Raw genomic sequence first — 19,744 nt, forward strand, 5'->3', positions numbered from 1 at the left:
ATGTAGATTCCTCCTCTTTCAGCACTGCATTGTGGTGCAAGCAAAAGAAGCAAATCCTGTCTGGCTTCCTCTCCGGCCTTTATTCACCTCCCGTGTAGCTGTGAGTGTGTGAGCCTGCAGGGCCCCATGGAATTGCCTAGAAGTAGGCTGAATCGCTGCAAGGGCTGAACAGCAGTATCGGGCAGGCTCGGGCAACGCGCGGCCCGTTCGGGTTATCGCTTCTCGGCCTTTTGGCTAAGATCAAGTGTAGTATCTGTTCTTATCAGTTTAATATCTGATACGTCCCCTATCTGGGGACCATATATTAAATGGATTTTTAGAACAGGGAGATGGAAATAGAGCTTGCTCTGTCCACTCCACGCATTGACCTGGTATTGCAGTATTTCCAGGACCGGTGCACCCTTTCCTTATGTGTTGACTAAAAGCAGATTCCAAAAGTGTTTTTTGTCTTTGCTATTGTTTCTGTCTTTCTGAAGGGATCTCCCCTTTTAATCCCATTATTTCAACACCTGTTGGACAATGCATGAGTGATAATGAGCTCATTGATTAAATGCAATTAATGAATAGATTGCCACCTCTTGTTGTGTGTCGTCTGTGTTTCTGTGTTTCCGGCATTTCACATTGGAACACCTCATTCACCTTCCTTGTCTTCTCTCCGCCCTCCCTTTTAGGTAAGTTAAAGAGCTGCACCTGAGCCAGCCACTGATTGATTGATTGATTGATTGATTGATTGATTGATTGATTGATTGATGCAGCACAACAGTCAAATAGTGGAGTGGAGTAGGGGAACAGCAAACAGCCAATAAAGCAGCCCGCCCGCTCGCCTGCCCGCCACAATGGACCTACCTGTGTACACTAGATGGATGTGATGGAATGTACTGTCGTCCCTACATTTCAAGAAGAAGTAAGAATTGCAGTTGCAACAAAGCCTTGCTTGCCTACAAAGAGAGCAGCAATTTGGATTTGTTACTATGTTACCTAGAAGAATAACAAACTGTGCAAGGATGGAGGTTGTAGGAGCAAGGAGAAGTTGTCTGTAAAGTTGGTGGATGCCTATTTTCCATTTTGCAGTCCCTTGTCTCCCTCTTGTGGCCTCCTGGAGGCAACTAGCTGTGCAAAAAAAAGACAGCCTGGCGGCCGGCTGTTGCAGTGTTGCCCTCTCAGGCAACACTGAGTGACTGACTGAGCCTCACCGTCTTATATAAAGTTCAGACGGAACTTTGCACGTGTCATAGTGGAGCCCTCAGGATTCCAGAGCCAGCTTTCTGACATCATAATGGGGCCTCAGAGATAAAAGCCTGGGCCCAGGCAGTGTTGGTCAGTGCTGCTCAGCAGGCAGCACTGGACTGGACTGGATTACAGCTGATACAAGGTGTGAAGGAACAAGGGGTGGCTGTGGGCATGCACTTGCTGCCGCTGCCAGTGTTTATCTGCATGGCAGCAGGGCATTTGGGCGTTGCCAGGAAGGCGTTTTTATGTAGATTCCTCCTCTTTCAGCACTGCATTGTGGTGCAAGCAAAAGAAGCAAATCCTGTCTGGCTTCCTCTCCGGCCTTTATTCACCTCCCGTGTAGCTGTGAGTGTGTGAGCCTGCAGGGCCCCATGGAATTGCCTAGAAGTAGGCTGAATCGCTGCAAGGGCTGAACAGCAGTATCGGGCAGGCTCGGGCAACGCGCGGCCCGTTCGGGTTATCGCTTCTCGGCCTTTTGGCTAAGATCAAGTGTAGTATCTGTTCTTATCAGTTTAATATCTGATACGTCCCCTATCTGGGGACCATATATTAAATGGATTTTTAGAACAGGGAGATGGAAATAGAGCTTGCTCTGTCCACTCCACGCATTGACCTGGTATTGCAGTATTTCCAGGACCGGTGCACCCTTTCCTTATGTGTTGACTAAAAGCAGATTCCAAAAGTGTTTTTTGTCTTTGCTATTGTTTCTGTCTTTCTGAAGGGATCTCCCCTTTTAATCCCATTATTTCAACACCTGTTGGACAATGCATGAGTGATAATGAGCTCATTGATTAAATGCAATTAATGAATAGATTGCCACCTCTTGTTGTGTGTCGTCTGTGTTTCTGTGTTTCCGGCATTTCACATTGGAACACCTCATTCACCTTCCTTGTCTTCTCTCCGCCCTCCCTTTTAGGTAAGTTAAAGAGCTGCACCTGAGCCAGCCACTGATTGATTGATTGATTGATTGATTGATTGATTGATTGATTGATTGATTGATTGATGCAGCACAACAGTCAAATAGTGGAGTGGAGTAGGGGAACAGCAAACAGCCAATAAAGCAGCCCGCCCGCTCGCCTGCCCGCCACAATGGACCTACCTGTGTACACTAGATGGATGTGATGGAATGTACTGTCGTCCCTACATTTCAAGAAGAAGTAAGAATTGCAGTTGCAACAAAGCCTTGCTTGCCTACAAAGAGAGCAGCAATTTGGATTTGTTACTATGTTACCTAGAAGAATAACAAACTGTGCAAGGATGGAGGTTGTAGGAGCAAGGAGAAGTTGTCTGTAAAGTTGGTGGATGCCTATTTTCCATTTTGCAGTCCCTTGTCTCCCTCTTGTGGCCTCCTGGAGGCAACTAGCTGTGCAAAAAAAAGACAGCCTGGCGGCCGGCTGTTGCAGTGTTGCCCTCTCAGGCAACACTGAGTGACTGACTGAGCCTCACCGTCTTATATAAAGTTCAGACGGAACTTTGCACGTGTCATAGTGGAGCCCTCAGGATTCCAGAGCCAGCTTTCTGACATCATAATGGGGCCTCAGAGATAAAAGCCTGGGCCCAGGCAGTGTTGGTCAGTGCTGCTCAGCAGGCAGCACTGGACTGGACTGGATTACAGCTGATACAAGGTGTGAAGGAACAAGGGGTGGCTGTGGGCATGCACTTGCTGCCGCTGCCAGTGTTTATCTGCATGGCAGCAGGGCATTTGGGCGTTGCCAGGAAGGCGTTTTTATGTAGATTCCTCCTCTTTCAGCACTGCATTGTGGTGCAAGCAAAAGAAGCAAATCCTGTCTGGCTTCCTCTCCGGCCTTTATTCACCTCCCGTGTAGCTGTGAGTGTGTGAGCCTGCAGGGCCCCATGGAATTGCCTAGAAGTAGGCTGAATCGCTGCAAGGGCTGAACAGCAGTATCGGGCAGGCTCGGGCAACGCGCGGCCCGTTCGGGTTATCGCTTCTCGGCCTTTTGGCTAAGATCAAGTGTAGTATCTGTTCTTATCAGTTTAATATCTGATACGTCCCCTATCTGGGGACCATATATTAAATGGATTTTTAGAACAGGGAGATGGAAATAGAGCTTGCTCTGTCCACTCCACGCATTGACCTGGTATTGCAGTATTTCCAGGACCGGTGCACCCTTTCCTTATGTGTTGACTAAAAGCAGATTCCAAAAGTGTTTTTTGTCTTTGCTATTGTTTCTGTCTTTCTGAAGGGATCTCCCCTTTTAATCCCATTATTTCAACACCTGTTGGACAATGCATGAGTGATAATGAGCTCATTGATTAAATGCAATTAATGAATAGATTGCCACCTCTTGTTGTGTGTCGTCTGTGTTTCTGTGTTTCCGGCATTTCACATTGGAACACCTCATTCACCTTCCTTGTCTTCTCTCCACCCTCCCTTTTAGGTAAGTTAAAGAGCTGCACCTGAGCCAGCCACTGATTGATTGATTGATTGATTGATTGATTGATTGATTGATTGATTGATTGATTGATTGATGCAGCACAACAGTCAAATAGTGGAGTGGAGTAGGGGAACAGCAAACAGCCAATAAAGCAGCCCGCCCGCTCGCCTGCCCGCCACAATGGACCTACCTGTGTACACTAGATGGATGTGATGGAATGTACTGTCGTCCCTACATTTCAAGAAGAAGTAAGAATTGCAGTTGCAACAAAGCCTTGCTTGCCTACAAAGAGAGCAGCAATTTGGATTTGTTACTATGTTACCTAGAAGAATAACAAACTGTGCAAGGATGGAGGTTGTAGGAGCAAGGAGAAGTTGTCTGTAAAGTTGGTGGATGCCTATTTTCCATTTTGCAGTCCCTTGTCTCCCTCTTGTGGCCTCCTGGAGGCAACTAGCTGTGCAAAAAAAAGACAGCCTGGCGGCCGGCTGTTGCAGTGTTGCCCTCTCAGGCAACACTGAGTGACTGACTGAGCCTCACCGTCTTATATAAAGTTCAGACGGAACTTTGCACGTGTCATAGTGGAGCCCTCAGGATTCCAGAGCCAGCTTTCTGACATCATAATGGGGCCTCAGAGATAAAAGCCTGGGCCCAGGCAGTGTTGGTCAGTGCTGCTCAGCAGGCAGCACTGGACTGGACTGGATTACAGCTGATACAAGGTGTGAAGGAACAAGGGGTGGCTGTGGGCATGCACTTGCTGCCGCTGCCAGTGTTTATCTGCATGGCAGCAGGGCATTTGGGCGTTGCCAGGAAGGCGTTTTTATGTAGATTCCTCCTCTTTCAGCACTGCATTGTGGTGCAAGCAAAAGAAGCAAATCCTGTCTGGCTTCCTCTCCGGCCTTTATTCACCTCCCGTGTAGCTGTGAGTGTGTGAGCCTGCAGGGCCCCATGGAATTGCCTAGAAGTAGGCTGAATCGCTGCAAGGGCTGAACAGCAGTATCGGGCAGGCTCGGGCAACGCGCGGCCCGTTCGGGTTATCGCTTCTCGGCCTTTTGGCTAAGATCAAGTGTAGTATCTGTTCTTATCAGTTTAATATCTGATACGTCCCCTATCTGGGGACCATATATTAAATGGATTTTTAGAACAGGGAGATGGAAATAGAGCTTGCTCTGTCCACTCCACGCATTGACCTGGTATTGCAGTATTTCCAGGACCGGTGCACCCTTTCCTTATGTGTTGACTAAAAGCAGATTCCAAAAGTGTTTTTTGTCTTTGCTATTGTTTCTGTCTTTCTGAAGGGATCTCCCCTTTTAATCCCATTATTTCAACACCTGTTGGACAATGCATGAGTGATAATGAGCTCATTGATTAAATGCAATTAATGAATAGATTGCCACCTCTTGTTGTGTGTCGTCTGTGTTTCTGTGTTTCCGGCATTTCACATTGGAACACCTCATTCACCTTCCTTGTCTTCTCTCCGCCCTCCCTTTTAGGTAAGTTAAAGAGCTGCACCTGAGCCAGCCACTGATTGATTGATTGATTGATTGATTGATTGATTGATTGATTGATTGATTGATGCAGCACAACAGTCAAATAGTGGAGTGGAGTAGGGGAACAGCAAACAGCCAATAAAGCAGCCCGCCCGCTCGCCTGCCCGCCACAATGGACCTACCTGTGTACACTAGATGGATGTGATGGAATGTACTGTCGTCCCTACATTTCAAGAAGAAGTAAGAATTGCAGTTGCAACAAAGCCTTGCTTGCCTACAAAGAGAGCAGCAATTTGGATTTGTTACTATGTTACCTAGAAGAATAACAAACTGTGCAAGGATGGAGGTTGTAGGAGCAAGGAGAAGTTGTCTGTAAAGTTGGTGGATGCCTATTTTCCATTTTGCAGTCCCTTGTCTCCCTCTTGTGGCCTCCTGGAGGCAACTAGCTGTGCAAAAAAAAGACAGCCTGGCGGCCCGCTGTTGCAGTGTTGCCCTCTCAGGCAACACTGAGTGACTGACTGAGCCTCACCGTCTTATATAAAGTTCAGACGGAACTTTGCACGTGTCATAGTGGAGCCCTCAGGATTCCAGAGCCAGCTTTCTGACATCATAATGGGGCCTCAGAGATAAAAGCCTGGGCCCAGGCAGTGTTGGTCAGTGCTGCTCAGCAGGCAGCACTGGACTGGACTGGATTACAGCTGATACAAGGTGTGAAGGAACAAGGGGTGGCTGTGGGCATGCACTTGCTGCCGCTGCCAGTGTTTATCTGCATGGCAGCAGGGCATTTGGGCGTTGCCAGGAAGGCGTTTTTATGTAGATTCCTCCTCTTTCAGCACTGCATTGTGGTGCAAGCAAAAGAAGCAAATCCTGTCTGGCTTCCTCTCCGGCCTTTATTCACCTCCCGTGTAGCTGTGAGTGTGTGAGCCTGCAGGGCCCCATGGAATTGCCTAGAAGTAGGCTGAATCGCTGCAAGGGCTGAACAGCAGTATCGGGCAGGCTCGGGCAACGCGCGGCCCGTTCGGGTTATCGCTTCTCGGCCTTTTGGCTAAGATCAAGTGTAGTATCTGTTCTTATCAGTTTAATATCTGATACGTCCCCTATCTGGGGACCATATATTAAATGGATTTTTAGAACAGGGAGATGGAAATAGAGCTTGCTCTGTCCACTCCACGCATTGACCTGGTATTGCAGTATTTCCAGGACCGGTGCACCCTTTCCTTATGTGTTGACTAAAAGCAGATTCCAAAAGTGTTTTTTGTCTTTGCTATTGTTTCTGTCTTTCTGAAGGGATCTCCCCTTTTAATCCCATTATTTCAACACCTGTTGGACAATGCATGAGTGATAATGAGCTCATTGATTAAATGCAATTAATGAATAGATTGCCACCTCTTGTTGTGTGTCGTCTGTGTTTCTGTGTTTCCGGCATTTCACATTGGAACACCTCATTCACCTTCCTTGTCTTCTCTCCGCCCTCCCTTTTAGGTAAGTTAAAGAGCTGCACCTGAGCCAGCCACTGATTGATTGATTGATTGATTGATTGATTGATTGATTGATTGATTGATTGATGCAGCACAACAGTCAAATAGTGGAGTGGAGTAGGGGAACAGCAAACAGCCAATAAAGCAGCCCGCCCGCTCGCCTGCCCGCCACAATGGACCTACCTGTGTACACTAGATGGATGTGATGGAATGTACTGTCGTCCCTACATTTCAAGAAGAAGTAAGAATTGCAGTTGCAACAAAGCCTTGCTTGCCTACAAAGAGAGCAGCAATTTGGATTTGTTACTATGTTACCTAGAAGAATAACAAACTGTGCAAGGATGGAGGTTGTAGGAGCAAGGAGAAGTTGTCTGTAAAGTTGGTGGATGCCTATTTTCCATTTTGCAGTCCCTTGTCTCCCTCTTGTGGCCTCCTGGAGGCAACTAGCTGTGCAAAAAAAAGACAGCCTGGCGGCCGGCTGTTGCAGTGTTGCCCTCTCAGGCAACACTGAGTGACTGACTGAGCCTCACCGTCTTATATAAAGTTCAGACGGAACTTTGCACGTGTCATAGTGGAGCCCTCAGGATTCCAGAGCCAGCTTTCTGACATCATAATGGGGCCTCAGAGATAAAAGCCTGGGCCCAGGCAGTGTTGGTCAGTGCTGCTCAGCAGGCAGCACTGGACTGGACTGGATTACAGCTGATACAAGGTGTGAAGGAACAAGGGGTGGCTGTGGGCATGCACTTGCTGCCGCTGCCAGTGTTTATCTGCATGGCAGCAGGGCATTTGGGCGTTGCCAGGAAGGCGTTTTTATGTAGATTCCTCCTCTTTCAGCACTGCATTGTGGTGCAAGCAAAAGAAGCAAATCCTGTCTGGCTTCCTCTCCGGCCTTTATTCACCTCCCGTGTAGCTGTGAGTGTGTGAGCCTGCAGGGCCCCATGGAATTGCCTAGAAGTAGGCTGAATCGCTGCAAGGGCTGAACAGCAGTATCGGGCAGGCGCGGCCCGTTCGGGTTATCGCTTCTCGGCCTTTTGGCTAAGATCAAGTGTAGTATCTGTTCTTATCAGTTTAATATCTGATACGTCCCCTATCTGGGGACCATATATTAAATGGATTTTTAGAACAGGGAGATGGAAATAGAGCTTGCTCTGTCCACTCCACGCATTGACCTGGTATTGCAGTATTTCCAGGACCGGTGCACCCTTTCCTTATGTGTTGACTAAAAGCAGATTCCAAAAGTGTTTTTTGTCTTTGCTATTGTTTCTGTCTTTCTGAAGGGATCTCCCCTTTTAATCCCATTATTTCAACACCTGTTGGACAATGCATGAGTGATAATGAGCTCATTGATTAAATGCAATTAATGAATAGATTGCCACCTCTTGTTGTGTGTCGTCTGTGTTTCTGTGTTTCCGGCATTTCACATTGGAACACCTCATTCACCTTCCTTGTCTTCTCTCCGCCCTCCCTTTTAGGTAAGTTAAAGAGCTGCACCTGAGCCAGCCACTGATTGATTGATTGATTGATTGATTGATTGATTGATTGATTGATTGATTGATTGATGCAGCACAACAGTCAAATAGTGGAGTGGAGTAGGGGAACAGCAAACAGCCAATAAAGCAGCCCGCCCGCTCGCCTGCCCGCCACAATGGACCTACCTGTGTACACTAGATGGATGTGATGGAATGTACTGTCGTCCCTACATTTCAAGAAGAAGTAAGAATTGCAGTTGCAACAAAGCCTTGCTTGCCTACAAAGAGAGCAGCAATTTGGATTTGTTACTATGTTACCTAGAAGAATAACAAACTGTGCAAGGATGGAGGTTGTAGGAGCAAGGAGAAGTTGTCTGTAAAGTTGGTGGATGCCTATTTTCCATTTTGCAGTCCCTTGTCTCCCTCTTGTGGCCTCCTGGAGGCAACTAGCTGTGCAAAAAAAAGACAGCCTGACGGCCGGCTGTTGCAGTGTTGCCCTCTCAGGCAACACTGAGTGACTGACTGAGCCTCACCGTCTTATATAAAGTTCAGACGGAACTTTGCACGTGTCATAGTGGAGCCCTCAGGATTCCAGAGCCAGCTTTCTGACATCATAATGGGGCCTCAGAGATAAAAGCCTGGGCCCAGGCAGTGTTGGTCAGTGCTGCTCAGCAGGCAGCACTGGACTGGACTGGATTACAGCTGATACAAGGTGTGAAGGAACAAGGGGTGGCTGTGGGCATGCACTTGCTGCCGCTGCCAGTGTTTATCTGCATGGCAGCAGGGCATTTGGGCGTTGCCAGGAAGGCGTTTTTATGTAGATTCCTCCTCTTTCAGCACTGCATTGTGGTGCAAGCAAAAGAAGCAAATCCTGTCTGGCTTCCTCTCCGGCCTTTATTCACCTCCCGTGTAGCTGTGAGTGTGTGAGCCTGCAGGGCCCCATGGAATTGCCTAGAAGTAGGCTGAATCGCTGCAAGGGCTGAACAGCAGTATCGGGCAGGCTCGGGCAACGCGCGGCCCGTTCGGGTTATCGCTTCTCGGCCTTTTGGCTAAGATCAAGTGTAGTATCTGTTCTTATCAGTTTAATATCTGATACGTCCCCTATCTGGGGACCATATATTAAATGGATTTTTAGAACAGGGAGATGGAAATAGAGCTTGCTCTGTCCACTCCACGCATTGACCTGGTATTGCAGTATTTCCAGGACCGGTGCACCCTTTCCTTATGTGTTGACTAAAAGCAGATTCCAAAAGTGTTTTTTGTCTTTGCTATTGTTTCTGTCTTTCTGAAGGGATCTCCCCTTTTAATCCCATTATTTCAACACCTGTTGGACAATGCATGAGTGATAATGAGCTCATTGATTAAATGCAATTAATTAATAGATTGCCACCTCTTGTTGTGTGTCGTCTGTGTTTCTGTGTTTCCGGCATTTCACATTGGAACACCTCATTCACCTTCCTTGTCTTCTCTCCGCCCTCCCTTTTAGGTAAGTTAAAGAGCTGCACCTGAGCCAGCCACTGATTGATTGATTGATTGATTGATTGATTGATTGATTGATTGATTGATTGATTGATGCAGCACAACAGTCAAATAGTGGAGTGGAGTAGGGGAACAGCAAACAGCCAATAAAGCAGCCCGCCCGCTCGCCTGCCCGCCACAATGGACCTACCTGTGTACACTAGATGGATGTGATGGAATGTACTGTCGTCCCTACATTTCAAGAAGAAGTAAGAATTGCAGTTGCAACAAAGCCTTGCTTGCCTACAAAGAGAGCAGCAATTTGGATTTGTTACTATGTTACCTAGAAGAATAACAAACTGTGCAAGGATGGAGGTTGTAGGAGCAAGGAGAAGTTGTCTGTAAAGTTGGTGGATGCCTATTTTCCATTTTGCAGTCCCTTGTCTCCCTCTTGTGGCCTCCTGGAGGCAACTAGCTGTGCAAAAAGAAGACAGCCTGGCGGCCGGCTGTTGCAGTGTTGCCCTCTCAGGCAACACTGAGTGACTGACTGAGCCTCACCGTCTTATATAAAGTTCAGACGGAACTTTGCACGTGTCATAGTGGAGCCCTCAGGATTCCAGAGCCAGCTTTCTGACATCATAATGGGGCCTCAGAGATAAAAGCCTGGGCCCAGGCAGTGTTGGTCAGTGCTGCTCAGCAGGCAGCACTGGACTGGACTGGATTACAGCTGATACAAGGTGTGAAGGAACAAGGGGTGGCTGTGGGCATGCACTTGCTGCCGCTGCCAGTGTTTATCTGCATGGCAGCAGGGCATTTGGGCGTTGCCAGGAAGGCGTTTTTATGTAGATTCCTCCTCTTTCAGCACTGCATTGTGGTGCAAGCAAAAGAAGCAAATCCTGTCTGGCTTCCTCTCCGGCCTTTATTCACCTCCCGTGTAGCTGTGAGTGTGTGAGCCTGCAGGGCCCCATGGAATTGCCTAGAAGTAGGCTGAATCGCTGCAAGGGCTGAACAGCAGTATCGGGCAGGCTCGGGCAACGCGCGGCCCGTTCGGGTTATCGCTTCTCGGCCTTTTGGCTAAGATCAAGTGTAGTATCTGTTCTTATCAGTTTAATATCTGATACGTCCCCTATCTGGGGACCATATATTAAATGGATTTTTAGAACAGGGAGATGGAAATAGAGCTTGCTCTGTCCACTCCACGCATTGACCTGGTATTGCAGTATTTCCAGGACCGGTGCACCCTTTCCTTATGTGTTGACTAAAAGCAGATTCCAAAAGTGTTTTTTGTCTTTGCTATTGTTTCTGTCTTTCTGAAGGGATCTCCCCTTTTAATCCCATTATTTCAACACCTGTTGGACAATGCATGAGTGATAATGAGCTCATTGATTAAATGCAATTAATGAATAGATTGCCACCTCTTGTTGTGTGTCGTCTGTGTTTCTGTGTTTCCGGCATTTCACATTGGAACACCTCATTCACCTTCCTTGTCTTCTCTCCGCCCTCCCTTTTAGGTAAGTTAAAGAGCTGCACCTGAGCCAGCCACTGATTGATTGATTGATTGATTGATTGATTGATTGATTGATTGATTGATTGATGCAGCACAACAGTCAAATAGTGGAGTGGAGTAGGGGAACAGCAAACAGCCAATAAAGCAGCCCGCCCGCTCGCCTGCCCGCCACAATGGACCTACCTGTGTACACTAGATGGATGTGATGGAATGTACTGTCGTCCCTACATTTCAAGAAGAAGTAAGAATTGCAGTTGCAACAAAGCCTTGCTTGCCTACAAAGAGAGCAGCAATTTGGATTTGTTACTATGTTACCTAGAAGAATAACAAACTGTGCAAGGATGGAGGTTGTAGGAGCAAGGAGAAGTTGTCTGTAAAGTTGGTGGATGCCTATTTTCCATTTTGCAGTCCCTTGTCTCCCTCTTGTGGCCTCCTGGAGGCAACTAGCTGTGCAAAAAAAAGACAGCCTGGCGGCCGGCTGTTGCAGTGTTGCCCTCTCAGGCAACACTGAGTGACTGACTGAGCCTCACCGTCTTATATAAAGTTCAGACGGAACTTTGCACGTGTCATAGTGGAGCCCTCAGGATTCCAGAGCCAGCTTTCTGACATCATAATGGGGCCTCAGAGATAAAAGCCTGGGCCCAGGCAGTGTTGGTCAGTGCTGCTCAGCAGGCAGCACTGGACTGGACTGGATTACAGCTGATACAAGGTGTGAAGGAACAAGGGGTGGCTGTGGGCATGCACTTGCTGCCGCTGCCAGTGTTTATCTGCATGGCAGCAGGGCATTTGGGCGTTGCCAGGAAGGCGTTTTTATGTAGATTCCTCCTCTTTCAGCACTGCATTGTGGTGCAAGCAAAAGAAGCAAATCCTGTCTGGCTTCCTCTCCGGCCTTTATTCACCTCCCGTGTAGCTGTGAGTGTGTGAGCCTGCAGGGCCCCATGGAATTGCCTAGAAGTAGGCTGAATCGCTGCAAGGGCTGAACAGCAGTATCGGGCAGGCTCGGGCAACGGGCGGCCCGTTCGGGTTATCGCTTCTCGGCCTTTTGGCTAAGATCAAGTGTAGTATCTGTTCTTATCAGTTTAATATCTGATACGTCCCCTATCTGGGGACCATATATTAAATGGATTTTTAGAACAGGGAGATGGAAATAGAGCTTGCTCTGTCCACTCCACGCATTGACCTGGTATTGCAGTATTTCCAGGACCGGTGCACCCTTTCCTTATGTGTTGACTAAAAGCAGATTCCAAAAGTGTTTTTTGTCTTTGCTATTGTTTCTGTCTTTCTGAAGGGATCTCCCCTTTTAATCCCATTATTTCAACACCTGTTGGACAATGCATGAGTGATAATGAGCTCATTGATTAAATGCAATTAATGAATAGATTGCCACCTCTTGTTGTGTGTCGTCTGTGTTTCTGTGTTTCCGGCATTTCACATTGGAACACCTCATTCACCTTCCTTGTCTTCTCTCCGCCCTCCCTTTTAGGTAAGTTAAAGAGCTGCACCTGAGCCAGCCACTGATTGATTGATTGATTGATTGATTGATTGATTGATTGATTGATTGATGCAGCACAACAGTCAAATAGTGGAGTGGAGTAGGGGAACAGCAAACAGCCAATAAAGCAGCCCGCCCGCTCGCCTGCCCGCCACAATGGACCTACCTGTGTACACTAGATGGATGTGATGGAATGTACTGTCGTCCCTACATTTCAAGAAGAAGTAAGAATTGCAGTTGCAACAAAGCCTTGCTTGCCTACAAAGAGAGCAGCAATTTGGATTTGTTACTATGTTACCTAGAAGAATAACAAACTGTGCAAGGATGGAGGTTGTAGGAGCAAGGAGAAGTTGTCTGTAAAGTTGGTGGATGCCTATTTTCCATTTTGCAGTCCCTTGTCTCCCTCTTGTGGCCTCCTGGAGGCAACTAGCTGTGCAAAAAAAAGACAGCCTGGCGGCCGGCTGTTGCAGTGTTGCCCTCTCAGGCAACACTGAGTGACTGACTGAGCCTCACCGTCTTATATAAAGTTCAGACGGAACTTTGCACGTGTCATAGTGGAGCCCTCAGGATTCCAGAGCCAGCTTTCTGACATCATAATGGGGCCTCAGAGATAAAAGCCTGGGCCCAGGCAGTGTTGGTCAGTGCTGCTCAGCAGGCAGCACTGGACTGGACTGGATTACAGCTGATACAAGGTGTGAAGGAACAAGGGGTGGCTGTGGGCATGCACTTGCTGCCGCTGCCAGTGTTTATCTGCATGGCAGCAGGGCATTTGGGCGTTGCCAGGAAGGCGTTTTTATGTAGATTCCTCCTCTTTCAGCACTGCATTGTGGTGCAAGCAAAAGAAGCAAATCCTGTCTGGCTTCCTCTCCGGCCTTTATTCACCTCCCGTGTAGCTGTGAGTGTGTGAGCCTGCAGGGCCCCATGGAATTGCCTAGAAGAAGGCTGAATCGCTGCAAGGGCTGAACAGCAGTATCGGGCAGGCTCGGGCAACGCGCGGCCCGTTCGGGTTATCGCTTCTCGGCCTTTTGGCTAAGATCAAGTGTAGTATCTGTTCTTATCAGTTTAATATCTGATACGTCCCCTATCTGGGGACCATATATTAAATGGATTTTTAGAACAGGGAGATGGAAATAGAGCTTGCTCTGTCCACTCCACGCATTGACCTGGTATTGCAGTATTTCCAGGACCGGTGCACCCTTTCCTTATGTGTTGACTAAAAGCAGATTCCAAAAGTGTTTTTTGTCTTTGCTATTGTTTCTGTCTTTCTGAAGGGATCTCCCCTTTTAATCCCATTATTTCAACACCTGTTGGACAATGCATGAGTGATAATGAGCTCATTGATTAAATGCAATTAATGAATAGATTGCCACCTCTTGTTGTGTGTCGTCTGTGTTTCTGTGTTTCCGGCATTTCACATTGGAACACCTCATTCACCTTCCTTGTCTTCTCTCCGCCCTCCCTTTTAGGTAAGTTAAAGAGCTGCACCTGAGCCAGCCACTGATTGATTGATTGATTGATTGATTGATTGATTGATTGATTGATTGATTGATTGATTGATGCAGCACAACAGTCAAATAGTGGAGTGGAGTAGGGGAACAGCAAACAGCCAATAAAGCAGCCCGCCCGCTCGCCTGCCCGCCACAATGGACCTACCTGTGTACACTAGATGGATGTGATGGAATGTACTGTCGTCCCTACATTTCAAGAAGAAGTAAGAATTGCAGTTGCAACAAAGCCTTGCTTGCCTACAAAGAGAGCAGCAATTTGGATTTGTTACTATGTTACCTAGAAGAATAACAAACTGTGCAAGGATGGAGGTTGTAGGAGCAAGGAGAAGTTGTCTGTAAAGTTGGTGGATGCCTATTTTCCATTTTGCAGTCCCTTGTCTCCCTCTTGTGGCCTCCTGGAGGCAACTAGCTGTGCAAAAAAAAGACAGCCTGGCGGCCGGCTGTTGCAGTGTTGCCCTCTCAGGCAACACTGAGTGACTGACTGAGCCTCACCGTCTTATATAAAGTTCAGACGGAACTTTGCACGTGTCATAGTGGAGCCCTCAGGATTCCAGAGCCAGCTTTCTGACATCATAATGGGGCCTCAGAGATAAAAGCCTGGGCCCAGGCAGTGTTGGTCAGTGCTGCTCAGCAGGCAGCACTGGACTGGACTGGATTACAGCTGATACAAGGTGTGAAGGAACAAGGGGTGGCTGTGGGCATGCACTTGCTGCCGCTGCCAGTGTTTATCTGCATGGCAGCAGGGCATTTGGGCGTTGCCAGGAAGGCGTTTTTATGTAGATTCCTCCTCTTTCAGCACTGCATTGTGGTGCAAGCAAAAGAAGCAAATCCTGTCTGGCTTCCTCTCCGGCCTTTATTCACCTCCCGTGTAGCTGTGAGTGTGTGAGCCTGCAGGGCCCCATGGAATTGCCTAGAAGAAGGCTGAATCGCTGCAAGGGCTGAACAGCAGTATCGGGCAGGCTCGGGCAACGCGCGGCCCGTTCGGGTTATCGCTTCTCGGCCTTTTGGCTAAGATCAAGTGTAGTATCTGTTCTTATCAGTTTAATATCTGATACGTCCCCTATCTGGGGACCATATATTAAATGGATTTTTAGAACAGGGAGATGGAAATAGAGCTTGCTCTGTCCACTCCACGCATTGACCTGGTATTGCAGTATTTCCAGGACCGGTGCACCCTTTCCTTATGTGTTGACTAAAAGCAGATTCCAAAAGTGTTTTTTGTCTTTGCTATTGTTTCTGTCTTTCTGAAGGGATCTCCCCTTTTAATCCCATTATTTCAACACCTGTTGGACAATGCATGAGTGATAATGAGCTCATTGATTAAATGCAATTAATGAATAGATTGCCACCTCTTGTTGTGTGTCGTCTGTGTTTCTGTGTTTCCGGCATTTCACATTGGAACACCTCATTCACCTTCCTTGTCTTCTCTCCGCCCTCCCTTTTAGGTAAGTTAAAGAGCTGCACCTGAGCCAGCCACTGATTGATTGATTGATTGATTGATTGATTGATTGATTGATTGATTGATGCAGCACAACAGTCAAATAGTGGAGTGGAGTAGGGGAACAGCAAACAGCCAATAAAGCAGCCCGCCCGCTCGCCTGCCCGCCACAATGGACCTACCTGTGTACACTAGATGGATGTGATGGAATGTACTGTCGTCCCTACATTTCAAGAAGAAGTAAGAATTGCAGTTGCAACAAAGCCTTGCTTGCCTACAAAGAGAGCAGCAATTTGGATTTGTTACTATGTTACCTAGAAGAATAACAAACTGTGCAAGGATGGAGGTTGTAGGAGCAAGGAGAAGTTGTCTGTAAAGTTGGTGGATGCCTATTTTCCATTTTGCAGTCCCTTGTCTCCCTCTTGTGGCCTCCTGGAGGCAACTAGCTGTGCAAAAAAAAGACAGCCTGGCGGCCGGCTGTTGCAGTGTTGCCCTCTCAGGCAACACTGAGTGACTGACTGAGCCTCACCGTCTTATATAAAGTTCAGACGGAACTTTGCACGTGTCATAGTGGAGCCCTCAGGATTCCAGAGCCAGCTTTCTGACATCATAATGGGGCCTCAGAGATAAAAGCCTGGGCCCAGGCAGTGTTGGTCAGTGCTGCTCAGCAGGCAGCACTGGACTGGACTGGATTACAGCTGATACAAGGTGTGAAGGAACAAGGGGTGGCTGTGGGCATGCACTTGCTGCCGCTGCCAGTGTTTATCTGCATGGCAGCAGGGCATTTGGGCGTTGCCAGGAAGGCGTTTTTATGTAGATTCCTCCTCTTTCAGCACTGCATTGTGATGCAAGCAAAAGAAGCAAATCCTGTCTGGCTTCCTCTCCGGCCTTTATTCACCTCCCGTGTAGCTGTGAGTGTGTGAGCCTGCAGGGCCCCATGGAATTGCCTAGAAGTAGGCTGAATCGCTGCAAGGGCTGAACAGCAGTATCGGGCAGGCTCGGGCAACGCGCGGCCCGTTCGGGTTATCGCTTCTCGGCCTTTTGGCTAAGATCAAGTGTAGTATCTGTTCTTATCAGTTTAATATCTGATACGTCCCCTATCTGGGGACCATATATTAAATGGATTTTTAGAACAGGGAGATGGAAATAGAGCTTGCTCTGTCCACTCCACGCATTGACCTGGTATTGCAGTATTTCCAGGACCGGTGCACCCTTTCCTTATGTGTTGACTAAAAGCAGATTCCAAAAGTGTTTTTTGTCTTTGCTATTGTTTCTGTCTTTCTGAAGGGATCTCCCCTTTTAATCCCATTATTTCAACACCTGTTGGACAATGCATGAGTGATAATGAGCTCATTGATTAAATGCAATTAATGAATAGATTGCCACCTCTTGTTGTGTGTCGTCTGTGTTTCTGTGTTTCCGGCATTTCACATTGGAACACCTCATTCACCTTCCTTGTCTTCTCTCCGCCCTCCCTTTTAGGTAAGTTAAAGAGCTGCACCTGAGCCAGCCACTGATTGATTGATTGATTGATTGATTGATTGATTGATTGATTGATTGATTGATTGATGCAGCACAACAGTCAAATAGTGGAGTGGAGTAGGGGAACAGCAAACAGCCAATAAAGCAGCCCGCCCGCTCGCCTGCCCGCCACAATGGACCTACCTGTGTACACTAGATGGATGTGATGGAATGTACTGTCGTCCCTACATTTCAAGAAGAAGTAAGAATTGCAGTTGCAACAAAGCCTTGCTTGCCTACAAAGAGAGCAGCAATTTGGATTTGTTACTATGTTACCTAGAAGAATAACAAACTGTGCAAGGATGGAGGTTGTAGGAGCAAGGAGAAGTTGTCTGTAAAGTTGGTGGATGCCTATTTTCCATTTTGCAGTCCCTTGTCTCCCTCTTGTGGCCTCCTGGAGGCAACTAGCTGTGCAAAAAAAAGACAGCCTGGCGGCCGGCTGTTGCAGTGTTGCCCTCTCAGGCAACACTGAGTGACTGACTGAGCCTCACCGTCTTATATAAAGTTCAGACGGAACTTTGCACGTGTCATAGTGGAGCCCTCAGGATTCCAGAGCCAGCTTTCTGACATCATAATGGGGCCTCAGAGATAAAAGCCTGGGCCCAGGCAGTGTTGGTCAGTGCTGCTCAGCAGGCAGCACTGGACTGGACTGGATTACAGCTGATACAAGGTGTGAAGGAACAAGGGGTGGCTGTGGGCATGCACTTGCTGCCGCTGCCAGTGTTTATCTGCATGGCAGCAGGGCATTTGGGCGTTGCCAGGAAGGCGTTTTTATGTAGATTCCTCCTCTTTCAGCACTGCATTGTGGTGCAAGCAAAAGAAGCAAATCCTGTCTGGCTTCCTCTCCGGCCTTTATTCACCTCCCGTGTAGCTGTGAGTGTGTGAGCCTGCAGGGCCCCATGGAATTGCCTAGAAGTAGGCTGAATCGCTGCAAGGGCTGAACAGCAGTATCGGGCAGGCTCGGGCAACGCGCGGCCCGTTCGGGTTATCGCTTCTCGGCCTTTTGGCTAAGATCAAGTGTAGTATCTGTTCTTATCAGTTTAATATCTGATACGTCCCCTATCTGGGGACCATATATTAAATGGATTTTTAGAACAGGGAGATGGAAATAGAGCTTGCTCTGTCCACTCCACGCATTGACCTGGTATTGCAGTATTTCCAGGACCGGTGCACCCTTTCCTTATGTGTTGACTAAAAGCAGATTCCAAAAGTGTTTTTTGTCTTTGCTATTGTTTCTGTCTTTCTGAAGGGATCTCCCCTTTTAATCCCATTATTTCAACACCTGTTGGACAATGCATGAGTGATAATGAGCTCATTGATTAAATGCAATTAATGAATAGATTGCCACCTCTTGTTGTGTGTCGTCTGTGTTTCTGTGTTTCCGGCATTTCACATTGGAACACCTCATTCACCTTCCTTGTCTTCTCTCCGCCCTCCCTTTTAGGTAAGTTAAAGAGCTGCACCTGAGCCAGCCACTGATTGATTGATTGATTGATTGATTGATTGATTGATTGATTGATTGATTGATTGATTGATGCAGCACAACAGTCAAATAGTGGAGTGGAGTAGGGGAACAGCAAACAGCCAATAAAGCAGCCCGCCCGCTCGCCTGCCCGCCACAATGGACCTACCTGTGTACACTAGATGGATGTGATGGAATGTACTGTCGTCCCTACATTTCAAGAAGAAGTAAGAATTGCAGTTGCAACAAAGCCTTGCTTGCCTACAAAGAGAGCAGCAATTTGGATTTGTTACTATGTTACCTAGAAGAATAACAAACTGTGCAAGGATGGAGGTTGTAGGAGCAAGGAGAAGTTGTCTGTAAAGTTGGTGGATGCCTATTTTCCATTTTGCAGTCCCTTGTCTCCCTCTTGTGGCCTCCTGGAGGCAACTAGCTGTGCAAAAAAAAGACAGCCTGGCGGCCGGCTGTTGCAGTGTTGCCCTCTCAGGCAACACTGAGTGACTGACTGAGCCTCACCGTCTTATATAAAGTTCAGACGGAACTTTGCACGTGTCATAGTGGAGCCCTCAGGATTCCAGAGCCAGCTTTCTGACATCATAATGGGGCCTCAGAGATAAAAGCCTGGGCCCAGGCAGTGTTGGTCAGTGCTGCTCAGCAGGCAGCACTGGACTGGACTGGATTACAGCTGATACAAGGTGTGAAGGAACAAGGGGTGGCTGTGGGCATGCACTTGCTGCCGCTGCCAGTGTTTATCTGCATGGCAGCAGGGCATTTGGGCGTTGCCAGGAAGGCGTTTTTATGTAGATTCCTCCTCTTTCAGCACTGCATTGTGGTGCAAGCAAAAGAAGCAAATCCTGTCTGGCTTCCTCTCCGGCCTTTATTCACCTCCCGTGTAGCTGTGAGTGTGTGAGCCTGCAGGGCCCCATGGAATTGCCTAGAAGTAGGCTGAATCGCTGCAAGGGCTGAACAGCAGTATCGGGCAGGCTCGGGCAACGCGCGGCCCGTTCGGGTTATCGCTTCTCGGCCTTTTGGCTAAGATCAAGTGTAGTATCTGTTCTTATCAGTTTAATATCTGATACGTCCCCTATCTGGGGACCATATATTAAATGGATTTTTAGAACAGGGAGATGGAAATAGAGCTTGCTCTGTCCACTCCACGCATTGACCTGGTATTGCAGTATTTCCAGGACCGGTGCACCCTTTCCTTATGTGTTGACTAAAAGCAGATTCCAAAAGTGTTTTTTGTCTTTGCTATTGTTTCTGTCTTTCTGAAGGGATCTCCCCTTTTAATCCCATTA

At 47.7% G+C, this 19,744-nt stretch overlaps 14 non-coding genes across 14 annotated transcripts; all 14 read left to right on the forward strand.

Annotated features, from left to right (window-relative positions):
- The first annotated feature begins 214 nt into the window (after positions 1 to 214).
- On the forward strand, positions 215 to 405 carry LOC142694352 (U2 spliceosomal RNA). The gene has a single exon (XR_012862600.1). It is a non-coding gene; the product is annotated as a U2 spliceosomal RNA (small nuclear RNA).
- Positions 406 to 1,689: 1,284 nt separating this feature from the next.
- Positions 1,690 to 1,880, forward strand: LOC142694353 (U2 spliceosomal RNA). Its single transcript, XR_012862601.1, has one exon. It is a non-coding gene; the product is annotated as a U2 spliceosomal RNA (small nuclear RNA).
- A 1,292-nt stretch (positions 1,881 to 3,172) lies between these two features.
- On the forward strand, positions 3,173 to 3,363 carry LOC142694354 (U2 spliceosomal RNA). Its single transcript, XR_012862602.1, has one exon. It is a non-coding gene; the product is annotated as a U2 spliceosomal RNA (small nuclear RNA).
- Positions 3,364 to 4,659: 1,296 nt separating this feature from the next.
- On the forward strand, positions 4,660 to 4,850 carry LOC142694355 (U2 spliceosomal RNA). Its single transcript, XR_012862603.1, has one exon. It is a non-coding gene; the product is annotated as a U2 spliceosomal RNA (small nuclear RNA).
- A 1,288-nt stretch (positions 4,851 to 6,138) lies between these two features.
- Positions 6,139 to 6,329, forward strand: LOC142694356 (U2 spliceosomal RNA). The gene has a single exon (XR_012862604.1). It is a non-coding gene; the product is annotated as a U2 spliceosomal RNA (small nuclear RNA).
- Positions 6,330 to 7,606: 1,277 nt separating this feature from the next.
- Positions 7,607 to 7,797, forward strand: LOC142694357 (U2 spliceosomal RNA). Its single transcript, XR_012862605.1, has one exon. It is a non-coding gene; the product is annotated as a U2 spliceosomal RNA (small nuclear RNA).
- A 1,292-nt stretch (positions 7,798 to 9,089) lies between these two features.
- On the forward strand, positions 9,090 to 9,280 carry LOC142694358 (U2 spliceosomal RNA). The gene has a single exon (XR_012862606.1). It is a non-coding gene; the product is annotated as a U2 spliceosomal RNA (small nuclear RNA).
- Positions 9,281 to 10,572: 1,292 nt separating this feature from the next.
- On the forward strand, positions 10,573 to 10,763 carry LOC142694359 (U2 spliceosomal RNA). The gene has a single exon (XR_012862607.1). It is a non-coding gene; the product is annotated as a U2 spliceosomal RNA (small nuclear RNA).
- A 1,288-nt stretch (positions 10,764 to 12,051) lies between these two features.
- On the forward strand, positions 12,052 to 12,242 carry LOC142694360 (U2 spliceosomal RNA). Its single transcript, XR_012862608.1, has one exon. It is a non-coding gene; the product is annotated as a U2 spliceosomal RNA (small nuclear RNA).
- A 1,284-nt stretch (positions 12,243 to 13,526) lies between these two features.
- LOC142694363 (U2 spliceosomal RNA) lies at positions 13,527 to 13,717 on the forward strand. The gene has a single exon (XR_012862610.1). It is a non-coding gene; the product is annotated as a U2 spliceosomal RNA (small nuclear RNA).
- Positions 13,718 to 15,013: 1,296 nt separating this feature from the next.
- On the forward strand, positions 15,014 to 15,204 carry LOC142694364 (U2 spliceosomal RNA). Its single transcript, XR_012862611.1, has one exon. It is a non-coding gene; the product is annotated as a U2 spliceosomal RNA (small nuclear RNA).
- A 1,284-nt stretch (positions 15,205 to 16,488) lies between these two features.
- LOC142694365 (U2 spliceosomal RNA) lies at positions 16,489 to 16,679 on the forward strand. Its single transcript, XR_012862612.1, has one exon. It is a non-coding gene; the product is annotated as a U2 spliceosomal RNA (small nuclear RNA).
- A 1,292-nt stretch (positions 16,680 to 17,971) lies between these two features.
- Positions 17,972 to 18,162, forward strand: LOC142694366 (U2 spliceosomal RNA). Its single transcript, XR_012862613.1, has one exon. It is a non-coding gene; the product is annotated as a U2 spliceosomal RNA (small nuclear RNA).
- A 1,296-nt stretch (positions 18,163 to 19,458) lies between these two features.
- LOC142694367 (U2 spliceosomal RNA) lies at positions 19,459 to 19,649 on the forward strand. Its single transcript, XR_012862614.1, has one exon. It is a non-coding gene; the product is annotated as a U2 spliceosomal RNA (small nuclear RNA).
- The last annotated feature ends 95 nt before the right edge of the window (positions 19,650 to 19,744 follow it).

This window comes from Rhinoderma darwinii, assembly GCF_050947455.1.
Source record: "Rhinoderma darwinii isolate aRhiDar2 chromosome 5 unlocalized genomic scaffold, aRhiDar2.hap1 SUPER_5_unloc_45, whole genome shotgun sequence".
Classification (NCBI taxonomy): Eukaryota; Metazoa; Chordata; class Amphibia; order Anura; family Rhinodermatidae; genus Rhinoderma; species Rhinoderma darwinii.